Here is a 6,491-nt window from a genome sequence, read left to right as displayed (position 1 = left end):
TATGTACAACCCCATAGATGGCAGCCTAGGAGGCTCCCCGTCCCTGGGATTCTCCAGGCAAGAGCACTGGAGTGAGTTGCCATTTCCTTCTCCAATGCATGAAAGTGAAAAGTGAAAGTGAAGTCGCTCAGTCGTGTCCAACTCTTAGCAACCCCGTGGACTGCAGCCTGCCAGGCTCCTCAGTCCATGGCATTTTCCAGGCAAGAGTACTGGAGTTGGGTGCCATTGCCTTCTCCACCTGAAGGACGATTCAGTCACAAAGCTGACCACCTCAACAGGAAAACATCTCTGCATGACAAACACAAAATGTTCACTGATTTCCCTTCAACACAAATAAAGAACAGTGCCTGAGTCTTTGCTTCTTGTATCCGTCCCTACACTGAATGAAAACCCCGCAGTGGGGAGGCCTTCACTCACGGGAAGTCTGCTCGTGGCCCAGGCAGTAACCTTGACCCCAGAGATTTCTGGGGGATGCTGGCTAGATCCATCACTGACCTTGGCATCCCACACTGCTCCCTGTGGCCTTCATGGAGCCTCCCCCACATGACTGCTGTAGGGGATTTCATATTTTTGTGGCCCTTAAGACAGTAAACATATTTTTCCATTTTGTCCTGGAAATTATCCTTCAACCTGATGGGCTCCTCAGAGATGTCCTCGTATTCCCCACCAGCCTAACAGGACTAGGACCGTGCAGCTCACGGGGCTCCTCAGAAAGTTCCAGAACATCTTTCTCTGGGTCATCTGGACCACATGGGACCACCGCCTGCAGACACCCACCTGCCTTGTTCAGGATGTGCCCCCACCCCCAGCACCACTCCCCAGGCCTTGCTGGGCCCCTCCCTGCCCTGGGAGGGGGCCAGGTGAGCCCCTGCCTGCCTGCCTTCTTAAGCAGGGAGTGGCACTCCACGCCCCTGATGGTGTGGCGCTGGACACAGCTGCCAGGAGACAGGCCTATGTGGGGGCTGCTGGGGGTGCGTCCAGCACGGAGCTACACAGAGCAAACATCTGACAGCCTTCACTGGAGGCTGACCCCAAAAGTCAGCATAACTTTCACATGTATTGTTGAAGGAAGGGGGTGACAAGGGGGACCGCAACACACGTTCAGGGGGCTGTTTTCCCTAAGGAATGGGAATTGCGAGAGTTTGGAAGGAAAAGGTGTAATCAAGATTAAAAACAAAAATAGAGACAGACTTCCACTCCTGGCCAGAGGGCGTCACAGGGACCAATCACCTCTCCCCCAACCAGCTAACACTCAGACAAGATTCAGATGACTGCCCTCAAGGCACTGGACATCAGGCAGCCAAGGACAGTGACTCCCAGATGCAGGGCGCAGGGCCCTTGGAGTCAGGAGATGGGGCTGACACTTCAGAGGGCCCAGTATGGCTGGAGTGCCCAGGACCTCCTCACAAAGCTAGAGAAAGGTCCAAGAGGGTCAAACTGTTTCCAAGAGACTTTTGTGCATCCCAAGATAGAGCTCAGGAGTACTGACGGAATACAAAATTGTCCAACACCAAGGTCAAATTCACATCTAGCAACCAGCCAAAGACTGCCAAAGCATGCTCAAAAGAAAATAGATAACTTTACTCAAGAAGTTGAACTCATAGTTAAAAACCTTCTCATAAAGAGAAATCCAGGCCTAGATGGCTTCACTGGTAAAAATTCTACCAAGTGTTTAAGGAAGAGTCAAGAGCAATTCTCTGCTTCCTGCTCTGGAAAACTGAAGAGCAGGGCAAACCTTCTAACCCTCTGTGCGGCCAGTGTGACCCTGATGACAAACAAAGGCCTTACAGGAAAACCACATCCCTTGCAACACAGATGCACAAATCTTAGCCAATTCATTCTCAGAGAATTTTAGCAAACAGCAATATATACAAAGGGTAACATATGACCAGATGGGCTTTTCCTCAGGAATATAAGGTTAGTTTAACATTGAAAGTGAAAGTCATTCAGTTGTGTCCGACTCTTTGTGACCCCATGGACTATACAGTCCATGGAATTCTCCAGGCCAGAATGCTGGAGTGGGTCTCTGTTCCCTTCTCCAGGGGATCTTCCCAACCCAGGGATCAAACCCAAGTTTCCTGCATTTCAGGCGGATTCCTTACCAGCTGAACCATTAGGGAAGCCCTGATGTTTAATGTTAGAGAATGTAATTCACCACACAGACTTTTCTCAATAGTTATTTTTTTAAAAAAGCATTCGACAAAACCCAACATCCATTCCTGGTTTAAAACAAAACAAACAAGCAAACAAAAAAACAACAAGCAGAAGTGAGATGGGGGTTCCCTGTGGGCCATGAGTTTGAAGGACAGATAAGACTTCCAGGCAGAGGTGTCAAGAAGGCAACTTGTCACAGGAGACTTCAAGAAACTCCTAAACATTGAGATCTGTTCTCACTTTATTACTGGTTTTTACAGAATTGTCCTATTTTTCTACATTTTTCCCACAGGTGACTTTTGAATGCTTTTGTCAAATTGTGAAAGTGAAATCCTCTTAGTGTCTTAACAGGGATTCAGTGGATTTACAGATTTATTAATAAATAGATTAAAGAGAAAAAAAGAAACTACTACACAGAAAAAGTTGCAGATAATTTTGTTGTTCATTTCAGAAACTTTATGGGAAAAAATGCAAACCCTAGGCTTTCAATAGATCCCATGAAAAGACTCCTCAGACCCCTTTGCCTTGCTATGTCCACCAGCCTGGAGACCTTTACCCAATCTGGACCAAGCCTCCTTCCCACTGAAGGCCCAGCTTGACCCAGACCCCAGCCTCCCGATGGGGACTCCGCAGAGACTCAGTTGAGAATATACTTTCTTTGGCTCATTGCAGGCTTCTTTGGCAGCATTTTCAGGGAGCCCACATTTGACCTAAGAATCACTAGAGTGAAACGACCACCCTCTGATACTAGATGATTTGTTATTAAGGGACAGCCTGATGTTAGGGGCACGTGGGGCTGAAGCAGGCAGGCTCGGGGATAAGTAACAAGATCCTGGAAGAACGCTGTTTCCACTGGAGTTCAGAAAACCATCGAGAAAGTGGAACTGGACGAAATGGAAGGGAGCAGTGATTCTGTCACAGGCAGGGCAGCTGCAGGGCCACAGAGCAGCCACAGGCGGCAGAGACACTGCTGTGCCACCCCACGATGTTCCTCAGACGTCCCAGTAACACGAGGCCAGGTTCCTCCTGACTGCGTGGGCCCACGGAGCTGTCACATTCCTAGGCACGATTTCATCCTGAGAGACTTTACCGTCACCATCAAGAGTCGCATCATCCTGAAAACCTGTAGTCAGTGACTCCCCAGTTCTGCTATGTGGCAATGAGGTGCCATGAGGTCATGCTTGGAGTCTACATCAGCTCCTGCCTCGGAGGCCCCCAAGGGCCATCCTGAGAAGGAGTGCCCGGCTCTAACTAAAGAAACTCAGTGACCACTGTCCTCTAGAAGAGAAGACACAAATGTGACTCGGCCTCCAGTCCTCAGTACTCTTCCTAGGAGAGCAGTAGCCTCACATCACAAAATAGACATTCTGTTGACATTCAACTCTGGACATTCAAACTTCGGATGAGTGTCCTGAGGCAGCGCCCCATGGGGAAGAGAACCCACAGGATTTGGGCCAGATGGCCAGTTGGGGCAGAAGCCAGCTGAGGGTGGGGATGGTGTCAGCCTTGGAGTCTGGGAGCCCCAGGGTCAGGTGTGGGCTTATGCTAGCTGTCCTGCAGCACCCCATACACCTGTAGATCCTGATCCTAACCTGCACCCCATTCTCACTAGACACTCCCAGGGATGCCCACAGGACCCCCATCCTTTCATCGGCACACCTGTGATCCCGTGTGCTGAGAAGTAAGGACTGCAGGACATATGCACAGGCAGAGCCTGAGATCACACAGGCAGACATTCCTCCAGGTGTCATCCTGTTGGAACAAACCAATTTGGGATGCCAACCATCCTGTTACCTAGACCCCCATGGTCTTAGGGACAGACTGTGGGGAGCATTCCCAGTGCCTGGGAGGTACCACAAGGCCACAGAGTGGAGTTTTCATGGAAAGAGTAACCAGCTGGACCAGCTTCACCAGTTCAGAGAAACCAGAGATCACCGTCTATCCCATCCACCCCTATTCATATTGAATAAGGAAGTTCGAGAGAGACCTGAAAAGCCCATGTTTTATGTGTCCCTGTGGACTGCAGTCTGCGGCGTGGGAGCCCGTCTTGGTCCAGGCCTCTCAATTCAGACTCACTGGCCCAGACACTCCTCTCCAAGTTGCCGCCCTTGAGGAAACTCGGCCCCCATCCAACAGCACAGAAAGCACGAAAAGGCGATGATCGATCGTCCTCTCTTTTCTCCAAGCTCCTCTTCACAGCCTTCCCCAGGGACAGCCTTATGCGGACCAGGCCCAGGGAGCCCCACGAACCCTGACCCCAGAGGCTCTGCCTGAGACCCTGAAAGTGGCAAAGCTGGCGCAGGGGTGGGGTGGGGGGCAGAGCAGGGCAGCCCAGCAACAGCTGCCTTCCTGGGGAATCACGCACAGAGGACACAAACCCCACACAGGCCTTTTCCAGGCCCCGCTGTCCACCATGCCCGAGCGCAGGGAGCAGCCCCCAGGTAGAGTCGAGAGACGCTGTGGGGACCCTGCTCGCAGTCTGGTGTCACCCTCCGGGACACGTCTGTGTAACCCCCTGCTGTCTCGGGAATCGCTACCCCGGTGGACACCGACAAGCAGCCTTGCTGAGCGTCCACAGAGGGGTTTCGGGCCCCCAACTCCAGGAGCCAGATATCCTGGCACCGACAGCCTGGCTTCCCCGTCTCCTGGCAACGCTGCGTGCAAGAGATCCTGGGCAGCGTGGGCCTCCTCTTGCTTCCGCTACTCTATCGGGGCCCTGAAGATATTAGAAGTCATGGCAAGAATACACATAACTATACAAAAAAGATCTTCATGACCCAGATAACCATGATGGTATGATAACTTACCTAGAGCCAGACACCCTGGAATGCGAAGTCAAGTGAGCCTTAGGAAGCATCACTACCAACAAAGATAGTGGAGAGGTGATGGAATTCCAGTTGAGCTATTTCAAATCCTAAAAGATGATGCTGTGAAAGTGCTGCACTCAATATGCCAGCAAATTTGGAAAACTCAGCAGTGGCCACAGGACTGGAAAAGGTCAGTTTTCATTCCAATCCCAAAGAAAGGCAAGGCCAAAGAATGTTCAAACTACTGCACAATTGCACTCATCTCACACTCTAGCAAAGTACTGCTCAAAATTCTCCAAGCCAGGCTTCAATAGTACATGAACCGAGAATTCTCAGATGTTCAAGCTGGATTTAGAAAAGGCAGAGTAACCAGGGATCAAATTGCCAACATCCGCTGGATCATCAAAAAAGCAAGAGAATTCCAGAAAAACATCTACTTATGCTTTATTGACTACGCCAAAGCCTTTGACTGTGTGGATCACAACAAACTATGGAAAATACTTAGAGATGGGAATAGCAGACCACCTTACCTGCCTCCTGAGAAATATGTATGCAGGTCAAGAAGGAACAGTTAGAACCAAACATGGAACAACAGACTGGTTCCAAATCAGGAAAGGAGTATGTCAAGGCTATATATTGTCACCCTGCTTATTTAACTTATATGCAGAGTACATCATGTGAAATGCAGGTCTAGATAAAGCACAGGCTGGAATCAAGATTGCCAGGGGAAATAGCAATAACCTCAGATATGCAGATGATTCCACCCTTATGGCAGAAAGGAAGAGGAACTAAAGAGCCTCTTGATGAAAGTGAAAGAGGAGAGTGAAAAAGCTGGCTTAAAACTCAACATTCAGAAAACTAAGATCATGGCATCTCGTCCCATCACTTCATGGCAAATAGATGGAGAAACAATGGAAACAGAAACTTTATTTTTTCAGGCTCCAAAATCATTGCAGATGGTGACTGCAGCCATGAAATTAAAATATGCTTGCTCCTTGGAAGAAAAGCTATGACCAACCTAGACAGCATATTAAAAAGCAGAGACATTACTTTGCCAATTAAGGTCCGTCTAGTCAAAGCTATGGTTTTTCCAGTAGTCATGTATGGATGTTAGAGTTGAACTATAAAGAAAGCTGAGCGCCAAAGAAGGTTGATGCTTTTGAACTGTGGTGTTGGAGAAGGCCCTTGAGAGTCCCTTGGACTGCAAGGAGATACAAACAGTCCATTCTAAAAGGAAATCAGTCCTGAATATTCATTGGAAGAACTGATGCTGAAGCTGAAACTCCAATCCTTTAGGGCCACCTGATGTGAACTGACTCATTGGAAAAGACCCTGATGCTGGGAAAGATTGAAGGCAGGAGGAGAAGGGGACGACAGAGAATGAGATGGTTCGATGGCATCACCGACTTGATGGACATGAGTTTGAGTAAGCTCCAGGAGTTGGTGATGGACAGAGAAGCCTGGCGTGATGCAGTCCATGGGGTCGTAAAGAGTCGGACACGACTGAGCGACCGAACCGAACTGAACAGA

This window comes from Bos grunniens, chromosome 16 (genome assembly GCF_055505025.1).
Source record: "Bos grunniens cultivar Pamir isolate PY7600 chromosome 16, Bosgru_T2T1.0, whole genome shotgun sequence".
In the NCBI taxonomy this organism is placed as follows: Eukaryota; Metazoa; Chordata; class Mammalia; order Artiodactyla; family Bovidae; genus Bos; species Bos grunniens.
This window is presented reverse-complemented; position numbering follows the sequence as displayed.